A 15,910-nucleotide genomic window follows, 5' to 3' on the forward strand; every position below is an offset into this window, starting at 1 on the left:
GTCAGTTCTAGATTTGGGGAGGTTTTGATTGACAATCTAATGATATACTCTCAACAGCTGTGCTGCAGGAACTCCCCAGAAAGAGTTAATACTACCTTTCCTAAAGTCTGGCCTATTCAGTTTTTTAAAAGTGGGACCCAAGTCCCCCCTCCTCTCAGCCTCTCTGCTCAGGATTTCTTGAATCTGTTGTACAGTGTGATCAGCTGTATTGCACAGGGAAATAGGTAAGAGATAGATAATTGAGAAGAGGAGGGTGTAGTGGGCTTTGGGCACCAGAGAGTGGAGGGGAGGGCCCAGCAAGAGGAACAAGGGGGACAGAATAGAAAATACAGCTGCAGGGCAGGTAACATTATGGACGTAAGATAAATGAATGGAGAAATTTCCTGCCACAGTTGGGGTAGAGAGACAAAGATGGGACAGCTCACTGCTGCTGGCAAGGAATGGCAGGGGATAGAGTGTGCACACTGAGAACAAAACTCAGAAGGAAGGCTGTATCAGTTTTATATTTTGGTGTTCTGTACCTGGCTGGTTCAATCTCAGCCTTACTTCCATTAATTGATAAAAGCTTGGGGAAAGCATTAAAATATGCAGTTGATGCTATTGTACTTGCTTCTAAAATCCTAGAACCCAGAGGTCCAAAGAGGCTCTATTCCTGCTTGCTGGTGTGATGCAAGGCAACACGACACATTTGTACTGACTATGGAGAATGCCTTGTGGGTAAATATTTTGCGTGATCTGTTTTATATACCTTTTTGTGAAACTGTAGGTTAGGGGATATAGTATTAGATTTAGCGAGGTCTTCCCTTCCCTTATCAGAAGTTTTGATTGCTAAAGAAGCCATATATACTAAAAATAATTTAAATGTCAAAATTCAGAATGGTTTTTTGAAATTTAATGTGTCTGGGGGCACCTGGGTGGCTCAGTCGGTTGATCATCCAACTCTTGATTTTGGCTCAGGTCATGATCTCAGGGTCCTGGGATCATCCCCACATTGGGCTCTGTGCTCACTGGAAAGTCTGCTTCTCCCTCTCCTTCTGCCCCTCCCCCCCACTCATGTTCTCTCTCTCTCTCTCTCTCTCTCAAATAAATAAATAACTCTTTAAAAAAAAAGGAAATTTAATGTGTCTGACCTGAAACAATAATTATCACATAACTGTTCTACAAGTCAAGACATTTACCTGAGAACCTACATTTAAGAGGCTTTCTCAGAAAATTGATTAGAAGCAAGCTGCTTCCTTATTAGTATTAATCATTTAATAAACTATTTGTCTAACCATAATCACTGATAGTTCTATAAGTTTAAATTTATTTCATTTGTTGGTGTAGACTCTTTTCACCACCTTTATTGCAGGACGGACTTTACTTACATTTTTCCACAATTCTTATCTACATTTTGAAGATCAAGTCCACCTATAGCTTGCAATGCCATCTGCATGGGAATTAAGGGCCCCTTAGGAGTGAGAAGCCACCAGGGCAGTGTGATCCAGGAATAAATATTTTGTGAGTATTTGCAGTAAAGACAAGTGATAGTATGAAAGTACTGATCTCATCCATCTGTATCCAGTTAAAATTCCAGTATAAAAGTAGTAATAGTAGTAACAATAATACTTGATGAAGTGCTAAGTGCCAGGTACCATGAAGGTACTATGCTAACCAGTAATGTATAATGTCTCATTTAATCCTTACAAGCACCCCATGAGGTAGGGATTGTCATCTCCATTTACAGTTGAGAAAACTGAAGTTCAGAAAGTTATCTGCCTGAGATTTCACAGTTACTAAATGGAAGAGTTGAGATTGTAACGTAAGTTGGACTGATTTCAAATCTACTTGTATTGGTCTGCTTGGGCTGCCATAACAAAATACACAGACTGAGTGGCTTAAACAACAAGAATTTATTTCCTCACAGTTCTAGAGGCTGGAAGTTCAAGATCAAAGTGTCAGTTAGGGTTGGCTTCCTCATTCCCTCCATCTTCAAGTGGTCTTCCCTCTGTGCCTGTCTGTGTCCTAATCTCCTCTTCTTATAAGGACATGAGTCATATTGGTTAAGGCCCGCTCCAATGACTTCATTTAATTACTTCTTTAGAGACCCTATCTCCCAAAACAGCCACATTCTGAGTTACTGGAGGCTAAGACTCCAACACATGAATTTGGTGGGGACACAATTCAGCCCCTAAGTCTTTAAGCCATGAAGTCTGTGTATTGTCTATAAGAGGAAATATTAAGCCACTAGACATTTCCACTCTGGTATGAATTAGCTTTTCCCCAACTAATTTCCTCGGGGAAAATTTGACGATGAAATTGATGGAGAAAGTTGAGGCACTGGGTCCTTCAGGAAATAAAGAAAACCCACCAAAAATGGGAATAAGAAAGGGGACCCGGGGATGTGGGAAAGTTGGCATCTCCCAATTTGTTTTTAGGGGGAGGGCCAGACTTAAATAGAAGTAAATTAAACACAAGCCTCACTTTCTATTTTTACTTCTATATTTCATCTTTTTAGCTTCTTCACATTTTTGTTCTGAAGGTATTATTGTTATTCATCCAAGCCAGCAGGCTCCTCAGCTATTGGAAAAGCACCTTAATAATCTCATTGTCACTTCTAAAATGGTATCAAAAAAAGTATTAATCTGCTGGACTCTCTATATTGAAATTAACAAGTCAGGAAATGACAGATATTGGCGAGGAGGCGGAGAAAGGGGAACCAGGCGGAGAAAGGGGAACCCTCCTACACTGTTGGTGGGAATGTAAGCTGGTGCAGCCACTCTGGAAAACAGTATGGAGGCTCCTCAAAAAGTTGAAAAAAGAGCTACCCTATGACCCAGCAATTGCACTACTGGGTATTTACCCCAAAGATACAAATGTAGTGATCTGAAGGGGCATGTGCACCCCAATGTTTATAGCAGCAATGTCCACAATAGCCAAACTATGGAAAGAGCCTAGATGTCCATCAACAGATGAATGAATAAAGAAGATGTGGTATATATATACAGTGGAATATTATGCAGCCATCAAAATGAAATCTTGCCATTTGCAGTGACGTAGATGGAACTAGAGGGTATTATGCTAAACAAAATAAGTCAATCAGAGAAAGACAAGTATCATATGATCTCACTGATATGAGGAATTTGAGAAACAAGACAGAGGATCATAGGGGAAGGGAGGGGAAAAGATGAAACCAGAGAGGGAGACAAACCATAAGAGACTCTTAATCTCAGGAAACAAACTAAGGGTTGCTGGAGTGGAGGGGGGTGGGAGGGATGGGATGGCTGGGTGGTGGACACTGGGGAGGGTAGGTACTATGGTGAGTGCTGTGAATTGTGTAAGACTGATGGATCACAGACCTGTACCCCTGAAACAAATAATACATTATATGTTAATAAAAAAATTTAAAAAATAAGTTATTGAAAATTATAGTCCTCTGTTGATATTGATTGGAATCCAGAAATTATTAGGAGGTGTTTAGAATATTTAATGAGAATTCAAAGGGAGCCAATCATGAGGGATGATTTTTTTCCAATTTCCGTCAGAGCTATTACATCTAAAGGAATATACCAGAGAGTAAATCAGAGCACTGCTCACAACCTGCCTTCTGATAGTCCTGATTTTATAACCTCTTGGGAGCCAGACCAAATGGGAGGAGGCAGGGCCTTCCTCTCTACTCTCAATTATCAAGAACAGGTTCTCCCATTACTATTCTTTCTCCCACATTAATGGGTTTGTTCATGGATAATATATTGCTGAATATACCACTTGTCCAGAAGCAAAATTAACTACCAATCTCCTTTTGGACATCACGCTCAATATTAATAATCCTTTCTGACAGCCCGTTAAGAGTTTCCTGAATCAGGAAGGGCTAATAGGCTTCCATTTGCACACCAACACTGAATGATTGATTGTTAGTGAGAGGGTGGTGTTACATGAAGGTTGTGAAGCCATTTTTTTTTTTTTTAGAGAAAGAATGGTATAATCAATTAGTGAGGTCTCCCAGGCGAGAGGGACCAGTGGCACAAGGATAAATTATCTTCTATCATTAATAAATTCAGAGCTACACTTTATTGAGAGCTTACCTTGTGGCAGGCCCTGGGCACAGCCCAGTACATTCATCATCTTAGTGAATTTTCACAACTCTGCAGGAGAGGTGCTTTAAATGCCCTTTGCTAGGATAAAGAAATTCAGGCCTAGTGGGATTCAAGAATTAGCCCAAGATCACCCAGCTGCTAAGAGCTGGCACAGGAATTTGTACCCTGGCAGTCATGACTTAGACTCCCTGAAACAGTGCCCCAAGTGTGTGGATGAGGATTTGAGCTGAGGCTACAGCACAAACAGAGCTACAGTGCCCTCATCACCATGAGACTACAGGGCACCGCCAACGGGCAGGGAGCGCCACTGCCTTGGATGTACCCTCAGGAGGGCCTTTCTGGCATGGAGATGGGGGCTGGGGCTGGGAGTGAGGTCTGTGGGCAGGAGGACCTGTCTCCCCGTGGTTAAGTCCACACATGTTTATTAAGCACCTGCAGTGTGCCAAGCAACTGGGAATGTGGCAGAGTTGCCTGCCCTCCAGGAGCTTATGCCCAAGTTAGGGAGACAGGTAACAAACACATAAGCAAATAAGATATCTTCAGGCCCAGATAAATGTTGTGGAGATGCTTTAACAGGCTTACTGGGTGGGATGGAGCAGGGGACTACTTTAGCCAGGGATGAAGGTCTCTTGAGAAAGAACCTGAAAGATGGAAAAGAGACAGCTGTGGGGGAATCTGGGGACATGCACCACAGACAGAAGGAGCAACAAAATGCGAAGACCCTGACATATAAAGAAGTTGTTGGGTTTGAAGGGAAAAGGCTCAGTTATTTGCCATTACCCTGTTCGAGACTAAAGACATGGCCATACCACAGGATTGTCTGGGGTTCCCCTGCACAAAACCACTTCGTGGGGAAGACAGAGGCAAGTGATGTGTCCTCTCTTTTCTCTCTTCGCTCCTCTACCCTCTGAATTCTGTCTCAGTTCATATAAATCAGTGAGGTCACACATGCCCAAGCCTTCAGCTTTGAGAAGGATTGAATTCATTTGCTTGGAGAAGAGTGTGAATTACAGCATGTCTTATAGCAAGTGTGTATTGATAATATAATGGTCACACATTATAGTAGAGAGAATACCTTAATTAACACAATTTAGAGAGTTTATCTTTGTAAAGTGGAGAATAGGTTAGAAAATTCAAGGAAAGGGAGGTCATTTTCACTAGTCCTGCTATATAGAACACATATTTCCCACTAAATGGACTCTCTTTCTTCTAACTACATGATCCTTTGGAACAGCTGTAGAGGGACAGACACCTCAAATGAAGGGATTTAGTGGAATGATGAGGCTTTTTTTTTTTTTGAGTTTTTTTCCCACATTGATTTGATTTACATTATCATTTTAAAGTAAAAGAACATATATGTATTTCATAATTATTATAAATAGGACTCCTATTGGCTAAAAGCCTGAAATAGCCTTTGCAAAATGGGTTACCCAAGCTTCCTCTAAGACAAAACCTTTGGCAGTGCTGTCCCACATGCTCATGCTTACTTAAGAACATTTATCAGGCTCTAACTATGTACCTAACCATATATCCAAATTCTATGGGAGATAAAATGGCGGGCAGAGAAGTCATTGTTTCCACCCTTGAAAAAACTTGCATTTAGTTGGGGTTAGATAAGTATTTGAAAGAGCTAAGGGTCAAATATAGAGCAATTCAAAAAAAATGATAGTATCTAGAATTGTCTAGTACATTAGTTTGTAGATCATCTTCATGTACCTTTCTTTGTTTCAGCCTCACATCCATCTTTTGAGATAATTACTAATATTATTCCCATTTCACAGATGAGAAAAGTGAAGCTAAGAGAGGTCAAATACTCAAGACTCAGGTATGGGGCAGAGGCAGGAACTGCAGTAGTTAAGACCTCTGGGGTCAGAGAGATTGAGCTGTTCATTTTGGCTTCAACTCTCATTAGTTTTGTGAACTTGGGCAAGTTCCTTATCCTCCTAAGGCTCAGTCTCCCCATTTGTAAGGATAACAATAGTATTCAGTTCCTACAGGTATTGTATTAAGTGAGAAATGTACTGAAGGTGTTTAGCACAGGGCTGGGACCACAGTATGCACTCCATGAATGAAGCCCTTGCTATGAGGAAGTGGCAGAGCGAAGGCTGAATCCCAGCATCTCTAGCCTCTCAGCGCTAGGTCCTGCATGAGGTGTGGACTCCAGTGTCTTGCTGCTTAGGTTCAAAACATGGCCCTGCTACTTAGTTACAGGGGTGACCATGGGCAAGATACCTAACTGCTCCGTGTCTCTGTTTCCTCATTTGTGACATGGGGTAAACACAGGGGCTGCCTCACAGGCTGATGTGAAGATAAAGTGATTAGTTACATATACATACTTTGAACAGTACTTGGCACAGGGTAAGCTCCCTAGAAGAATTCACCATAAAGGCTGAAAGATGGAGGTGGGGAGAGTTTAGCTAGGAAACAGCACTTGTCACTTACATCCTGATGGGACAAACACCAGCACATCCTGCTGATCACCCACGTCGCGCAGCTGGGGGAGGCGTTGAGGCATGGTGGCTAGATTTGCAAACCTACCTCCACTGTCTCTCTTGCACCTGTCAAAACTACAGGGGATGCTGAGCAACACATGAAATACCTAATTTGCAATAAAGTAATTTTTTTCCCCAAATACATCTGTCCACACCTGAAGGTGGCAAAACACACTTGAGAATTTGCAATCGCGCATAGAGGGTATGAACTTGTCAGCTTGTTCTGTCAACAGGCTTGATGTCTGAGCATTGTTGTCCTCGCAGAGCTGCTGTTATCTGCCAGGCTTGATTGCTTCCCTCTCAAGTGGGAATTGGAAGGTTCTCTAATGGAGAAGAAAGCTTTACCAAGCCCCAGACTACCATAACAGTGCTTACATTGTTCCTGAGAGTAGGTTATCTTTCATTAGAAGATGAAAGAGTGAATGTATTTTAAATTTAATTCCTTATAGCTGAGAGCATGAACATACCTGTCTCACTGGTCAGTTTTCCTTGGAAGGCTGTTTTGTGTGACTTTGAGTTGGGAGGGATTGGCTAAAGTGTTTTCTGGCTGATATGATTTCTCTTTTATATCTACGTATTTTATCTAAAAATTGTCATTTTTATTTATACATACTAAAGTTGGGAAGACTAATCTTATTTGTGTTTTACATTTATTTTTTATTTAGAATAAGTTGGAAAGGGTGGAAACCAAAGCCAATTTATTAAAGTGCTTTTTGATCAGTAAAAAAAAAAAAAAAAAAAAAAAAGAAAAGCCATAGCTCTTGACTTTGTAAAGTGGGAGGTTCGGTCTCCGCACTCGCAGCTGCGTTTGACTACATGGCCCTGAGGCCCTTCCCCTTTGTGTCATTCCCCCACCTTCACTTTTCATTCCTTCTCCCCTTCCAAGGCTGTCTAATGGGGGGGGCAGGAGTCAGGTCAGCTTTGTTTGCCACTCAGTATTTGTCAGATTAAGTTACTGTTTGTCGCACATTTATCGGGTGCTTACATACAGGACTTTGTTTAGTCCTTAACAACCCTCTGAGAATTTGAATATGGGCCTGCTTGATGATGGTATTTAAATCCTGCTGCGGGCAAAGAGCTTGCCTGTCTTGCCTGGAAGTTATGGAAGCTTCCGGTTGTGTAATAAGGGACTGTTGTTTAATTGTGTTACTTACATTCTGGTCACCTAAAAGGGGTCAAAGGTAAGCGAGTTGTAGATTAAATTAAAAAGAGGAGAAAACAATCCTAGATCCAGAAATTATATCAGATGAATCTCGGTGGTTTCTCCTAAATATCATTCAAATAGGTTATATTAAAATCTGGGTAGTAAGAGGAGACAAATCACTGGCTTGGGGCCAGACCCATGTGGGATCAAATGCTAACTCCATACGTGACCTTGGGCACGTTATCTCATCCATTAGAGAACCTTAATTTCCTCAACTACAAATCAGAGATGATAATAGCTACATTACAAAGTGGTGAGAAGGATTAAATAAGCTAACATATGTAACACCTGGCTCAGGTTACCATAACCTAGTTTATATTTCCCTTTCTTTGAATTACACCTCTCTCTCTCTCTTTTTAAAAGATTTTTATTTTTAAGTAATCTCTACACCCCACGTGGGGCTCAAACCCACAACCCCAAGATCAAGCATCACACGCTCCACTGACTGAGCAAGCCAGGTGCCCCTGAAGCATACTTCTCTTTAATGGACATAGAAGGGGACCTTTTCCAACAACCTGAAGAACCACAACATGAATGTGATTTTATTATTTAAAAAAACAACATTCCTTTGCCATGACCTGCCCAGATGGGTAAAAAACAAACAAACAAACAAACAAAAACTACTTAAAATATGAAAACAAAGGAGACTAGGAGACTAGTGAGGCCCCCCCCCAAAAAAATGTATTTTTAATGGTGGCATTCCACCATTGAGTAAGAGTGATGTGGGGGCTGCCATTACAGCCTTCTCAATTAATTTTTTGGAATACCATTGCCAAATCGTAAAAAGAGATTAAGGTCAATTAATAGAGTTTTCAGCTTCTTAGAGGAAGCTCCATTGGTATACGACATAATTGCCAGAAGTGAATGTCCCTTTTGAGTATTGGCAATGGCCTCAGGAGATGCAGGTTGGACTTAGAAAAAGCAATGTGATTAGGTCATTTTGCTCTGGAAGGTTCTGGTTTCCTGTCCAACTGGTGATACCCAGTTCCAAGGTTGACTATCTTAAAAAATAAATGATGCAGATGTGAGTAGCTTCCTGTAGTTTTTTGATGTAAGAAGGGCATATGCACGAGCCATTCATTGGTAACCTACATACCATAAAAAGTCACTTAGGAATATTGCTTTTTCCATAGACTGGCTTTGGGAATAGTTATTTTGAAAACAGTGCTCTTAAAAGTTATTCAATTGTAGGTAAAAGAGTAAGTGAAAATGTCAGCTGATGTCCTGGTGGAAACAGAATCAAACTTTAAAACAAAGATATGTTTAATGAGGATTCAAGAACTATATTTCTTTCTTTAGAGTTACTGTTTATCACTTCCTCTTGGCAACTTCTGCCATGTCAATTTTAGTAATGACATATGGATAAATTATCAAGTTTCATCCATTAGGTAAATGTGATTTATCCTTTAGTTTTTTAAACCAAATGGCTTGGTGGTTTCCACAGAGGGAGATGTATTGCTCGTGTTAAATGACTAATGGTACAATTTGTTTTACATCCCAAAAAAGGAGAGTAATTGACTTGAGAGCTTGCTTGCAAAGGATTTTTGAAGACGCATTTCATCTTCTGAGAATGGGGCACCTGAAGCATGAACAAAGGTCCTAATCAATCTTCCTCTGTTTTGAAAAACTGAAGACTGTTTAAGGAAAAAAAACAAAACAAAACAGAATTCAAGGAAAAGACAGATTTTAGAAAAGGTGCTGAGCAGGAAAAAAAAAAACCAAACCTGATGGATTTAAAAGTCTGTTTTCCATAGGCTTTTAAAAGTATAAAAGTGGGTTAAATCAATTTGTGTTATGCAGCATTGTAGAAAATGCTTAAAGTTTTTTCAGTATCAAAATAAAAGCATATTCATCTCTATCCGAAAGGCTCCTGCTTTTTAAAAATCTTTTCTTACCGTGGGTGATTGGTTGTGGGTATACCTCATTCTCTTGTATTTGAAACCAGTTCTGTGTCACCTGAGGTCCTAAGCTACTGATGAAACTGGGGTAGGGTGGGAGAAAAAAGAAACCCCTAAACTGGTGACTTTAGGAACTCCTCTTCAAAGGTTTTTTTCTTTACTTGGTTCATAATCATTATCCTCTTGATGGCCACACTATTGGTCTAAAAAAGACTAATGGAGGGGTGCCTGGCTGGCTCAGTCAGTGGAGCATGCAACTCTTGATCACGTGGTTGTGTGTTTGAGCCCTACATTAGGCTTAGAGCCTACTTAAAAAAAATTTCAGAAAGGAAAAAAAAATTAAAAAGACTAATGGAAGTTGATTTAAGAAGACTGAAACAGCTAAATTCTAAAAGAAAAAATCCAGGTTTGTAGAAGACACAATAATTAAACCACCATAAGGATAGCAGAGTATCCTGAACTCAATGGTAGATTATATTTTTAGAATATTTTTTAAGATAGTGAATGCTAATTAAGAAGCATGAGTAGCTTGGGAAAAGCTACATATTTTTGAAAGAATAAATTGGGAGGTGTATCAGCTCTTGCTGTATAACAAACAACTCCAAATTGTAGTAGTTTAAAACAACAATCACTTATTATTTCTCATAAATCTACATGTTGATTGGGTGGTTCTGCTGATCTTCACTGGTTTAGCCAGTGCATGATTTTAGCTGGGGCTTACTCACTGGCCTGACAATTAAGTGGCAATTTGCTGGTCTACGATGGTTTCAGCTGGGATGGCTGGACTCCACTCCACATAACTTATTCTCAGCAGTTTAGTTGAGGCACGTTTTTTGGCAGTCACAGTGGTCCACCAGAAATGTGTAAACAGAGGAAGCAGAAATGTGCAAACTCTTGTTTCAAGTCTGCGTGTGTATATGTCTCAGATTTGCTTTTTTTCCTATTGACGTAAACAGGTTACATGGCCAAGTCCAGATTTAAATTGGGTCAGAACCACAGAGTTATAAGGCAGAGAGCATGCATATGGAGTGGCCACTGATTGGGACCATTAACACCATTAATACAATCAACCTACCACTTGAGGGTAGTAAAAGTGAGTGAAAATTGATATCGTGGGTAAGACCCTAGGCTACTAAAGAAACCATCACTAAAATATGGAATAACCTGAGGTTTCCTGAAGGAGGAGAAGGAAGGGAAGGAAGACCATTTCAGGTGGGAGAAAGCTATATTGTGGGAATAAATAATATTTAATGGAGATACAATAATTTATATGTTACTAATTCCCAATTGATAGACATGTAAGTTGTTCTACCTTTTCTCTATTTCAATTAATGGTGATCTATCTAGAATCTATGTATCAGTCTATCTTTATAACATATAAAGATAAATGGTGTATTCACACACACACACCACATGCAAATACACTTAAAATATATATCCTTTAAAATGGATTTATTAATTCAAGTAGCTTTAGAAGTTATTATGGATATTGTCAAATTGCCATCTAAACAGGCCATAGTATATTCCTACCCACAGTGTATGAGACTGACTGTTTTCCCCAAGTTTACACTGGATATTATCAAAAAACTTCTAAATCTTTGCTGATCTAATAGGTGAGAAATAGTATCTCGTGATTCTTATTAACTGTTTTGGTTGAATGGAGACGAAGCTACACTATTTTCACAGACACGGGCCATCTGTATTGCTTGTAAATTATCAGTTCGTCTCTTCACCACATTTTTTTTTTTAAAGAATTAAGCCTAACTTTTGTGATACTTTGGTATCTGAAAATTAAAATTCTCAGTTTTAATTTTCAATGTGGTTTATTTGAACTTTTGACCTTTATGTACTTTTATGCTTTGCATTCTTTCCATACTACTATTTTTCTTCTTTACTCCTAAAAATTGGTTGGTTTTTTCCTATGTAAATGTCTTTATTTTGTTCCTTTTAATTTTTAATTCTCTTGTTTTATAACTAAGTACTTGGTTTTAACCTCTCCTTAACCTGCTACTAAACTTTTGTTCTCTGAGTCACAGCACCACAGGGTAGGACGGAAGGTACCTCTGCTACTGCCCTGTGGTACCCTGACCCCCTTCATCGATCTCTCACCCTTTCACCTCCACCTTGGGTTCCTCAGAGAACTAAATAGCCACATTTGCCCAGCACAACTCCTATTTTCTCTTGGACAGATGGTGCTCTTGTTTTACTGAAATGGCGATAGTCTCAATTACTTGCACCACCCAGAAACTATTTCCAAAAATTACTTCTGAGGAGGAGTCGTACTGGAAAGTTTGTGAAGGGGAAGGAGGATCTCTGCTTTGTACTTGCACTTAGCTGTACTGCTTGGGATGTTTCCATAACCATGCAATACTTTTGTAAAATACACAAAGGAAAAACTAGTAAGTCTTGTGTTCCTCCATATTTATACGCAATGGTTATAGGACAAACTGTGTCACTAGCACACCAAAGGGGACATGGGAAGTCAATACTCTGACACTGGGGAGAAACCTCTTGATAGATAACCTGGGATGTAGCACTACAGAATGTCTGTACCCAGGAGGTGGACAGACCCTAAAGTGACCCACAATGATACCTGTATTCTGGTATTCACGCCCTATAAATCCCCCCACCCCTGCTTTGAGTGTGATTGAGACTTAGGACCTACTAATAATCAATAGAATATGGCAAAGGTGATAGGATGTCACTCCCACAGTCATGTTACATTAGATAAGACCCCTCGCTGATAATTCTCTTGCTCTCCTGCTGGCTTTGTAAAAGCCAGTAAACTTTGCCTTTTCCTTCACGGTCCATCCTGCACCCCTGTCCCTGAACCACATGGCCTACAGTTTCAGGTTGCTGCTCTGGCTGCCAGTGACCCGTTTTCTGGCACAGGAGATGTGCCTATGTTGTGTATCTGTTAATTTGGCTTTGCGTTTATAAGAATTTTTCTTGTATTTGATAAGCCTTTTCTAGGAGTTGCAGTGGGTTTTTTTTTTCAGGTTTCTTAAGTCTACTGTATTGCTAAAATTGGATCAATCAGAAGTAGATTTTTCTAAAGATCTAAGTGGGTCATATTCCCTATCTTTAGGTGCCTTAATGTTTTGTTTGGTAATAACCACTTATATGCCTCAAGGAGTCAGAAAGCACCCTGCAGTCACCTTGCTAACTTAGCATCTCTATGCTCCTACATTTGACCACAGATCACAAGACCGGATGCCACCTGATGAAGTCCCACTGCTTCCTACCCTCAGATACAAGTCCATATATGAGCACATGCTCCACATACACACGTCTTCCTCCCCTATCCAGAGCTTCTGAGGGGACACCAATAGGCCAGAAACCAGGGAGTAACCTGCAGCCATAAGGAACTATATATACTTCATTCCCTGAGAATGCCGTGTTCTCTTGGATCTTCTTTGAACTTACTGTTTCCTACTTGGCTATCTGCCTTTCTCCCTCTTGGCAAACTCCTGTTCATCCCTCAGAACCCAGCTCAGTGATCCTTTCTGCAAAGTTTCTCCTGCCCTTTTATTGCCTTGCACATCCTTCTATTACTGGATTCATCATACTACACTTTTGCACATAAATGTCTATCGTTCTCACTAAGCTATGAGCTCTTTGTATCTCTAATGCTTGGTACCTTGCCTGGTTTATAGCAGGCATGCAACAAGTGGTTACTGGCTTTAAATTATCAGGGTTTCAGTGTGACATCAAGGAAATGTATTGACCGTTGACTCATGGGGTTAGCTCTGCTGGCAATCTTCCCCCCTGCACTTTGAAACTTGGGAAAGTAACACAGAGGTTGTATCTTCCCAAAGGCATTCAAAGGAGACACTTGGTGGGAATGTAAAATGGTACAGCCAGTGTCATGCCAGTGTGCATTGCCCCACTGTGCAAACTGTGGAGAACAGTTTGGTGGCTCCTCACAGAGGTAAGCAGAATTACCATATTCCACTTCTGGGTATATACCCCAAAGAACTGAAAGCAGGGACTCAAACAGATACTTGGCATCCATGTTCATAACAGCATTATTCACAACAGCCAAAAGGTAGAAACAAACCAAATGTCCATTGACAGTGGAAGAGATCAACAAAATACACATACGATGTGTTTATGTTGTAAATACATAAAATGGAATATCATTCAGCCTTTAAAAGGAGCGAAATTCTGACACATGCAACAACATGGAAGAATCTTGAAAACATTACACTAACTGAAAGCCAGCCATAGAAGGGCAAATATTGTATGACTTATATAAGGTACCTAGAATAAGCAAATTGATTGAGACAGAAAGTAGAAGAGTGGTTGCTAGGGGCTGAGGAGAGGGAGTAATGGGGAATTATTTTTTTAAAGATTTATTTATTTATTTGAGAGAGAGAGAGAGTGTGCACCTAAGCAGGGGGAGAGGCAAGGGGACAGGGAGAGAATCCTCAAGCAGACTCCCCGCTGAGCATGGAGCCTGACACGACCCTGAGATCATGACCTGAGCCGAAATCAAGAGCCAGCCACCTAAACAACTGAGCCACACAGGTGCCCCTGGGGAGTTATTTTTTTAATGGGTACAGAGTTTCTGTTTGGGATGATGAAAAAGTTCTGGAAATGGATAGTGCTGATGGTCGATCACACAACATTGTGAGTGTACCTAATGCCATTGAACTGTACGCTTAAAATGGTGAAAACGGTAAATTTTAAGTTACGTATATTTCACCACAATAAAAAAAAAGTAACTTGATCTCCCCTGGGGTGTGGGAAGGGTAAAATTTATCTAGAGAATGGACCCACATCTCAGGGTCTGGCCTCTTGTCCCAGGGAAAGAGTTGACATCTGCAATGAGAGCCTGATTTGCCTCTGCAAGTTACTTAAAGGAATAAGGAGAAAAAGAACTATTCTCTTGTTGCTTTTTCTGAAATGAATTCAGATTCAAAGAACATTCCCCTGCACTATCTGGAATAGTTCTTAATATTTCCAAATAATAGTGTATAGTGACCAAATCAGATATTTGTTTTTTTTTTGTTTTGAAGTAGGCTCCACACCCAACGTGGGGCTTGAACTCACGACCCTGAGATTGAGTCAAAGCTCTACCGACCGAGTCAGCCAGGCGCCCCGTGACCAAATCAGTTTTACTATTAGATCAATCATTCTGCAGCTGGAGACTGGCAAATGTAGCTGGAAATTTCAGCCAACCAGACTAAACCTGCCTCAGCGATTGGCTTATGCTCCATTTCCTGCTCAAGCCGGGAAGAAAGGCCCGAGCCTTCTTTACTGCCGACTAACTTAAAGACCCAGGTCGGACGGTTCATCACACTTGCCCCTCCAGAATTTCACCAGATAATCTTAATGCAAACTGACTGAGGGACTTGGAAAACAGACAGTCTCTGTTTTCATTCCGATGTGGTAAACACAGACAACATGGGATTGCATCACACACTCTTGAGACAGACCTGCATCTGGAAACCTTTTCTGGTCCTTTTGCCGCTGCCATGGCAACTGCTAGAGCTTTTGCCTCTGGCTTGGCCCTTCCTCCAGCACTTGACCGCTGAAGCGTGACTTCTCTTCAGTGCTCTGGAAAGCCCAGTTTCAAAGACTGTGTTACAGTCTCTGAATATCATAAGTGGAATGGTGCCTTCTTCGTGCCGCTCACAGCAAAGTTGTTATTTGGGGTCTGATGTCCTCTCTGTGTGGGTGCTGCTCAGACGATCTGAGCTGCTCCCTGACGGCTGGGCGCTTATGTGACCTGGAGGTGGGATGGGGCCTGCTCCTCTTTCATGGTATGACCCCTACAGTGGAGAGATAACTATAGTCATGGTGGTAAGTAGCAACGAGGTCAACTCCTTGCAGCCTGGTGTCATAGGACAGACAGGCTTGTTTGGGGGCCAGATCTCAAGGGGTGGTGCCATTATAATCTTTCAGGATAGAAGCAACAGCCAACACGGAGAAATATCAGCAACAATTTAGAAAATGTTGCTTTCTACTTCGAATCACAGTAACATGATTTTGTAGGTTAGTGGATTAAATAGAATACACAGTCTTAACAAATCGATTAAAAATCTTTTTAACCTTTGTTTTAATACAAGACATTTATAGGTCACTGTGATATGTGACTTGCACGATTTTCAATGCTGGAGGACTACTGTTCACTAATGTTTTGTATAAAGGGAAATGATTTTGTGAAAAATTAGGAATAAATCTTTATATTTAAAATAACTCCTTTCTGGATGGACCCGAAGAGTATTATGCTAA

Source organism: Phoca vitulina, unplaced genomic scaffold (genome assembly GCF_004348235.1).
Source record: "Phoca vitulina isolate PV1807 unplaced genomic scaffold, GSC_HSeal_1.0 scaffold7, whole genome shotgun sequence".
NCBI lineage: Eukaryota > Metazoa > Chordata > Mammalia > Carnivora > Phocidae > Phoca > Phoca vitulina.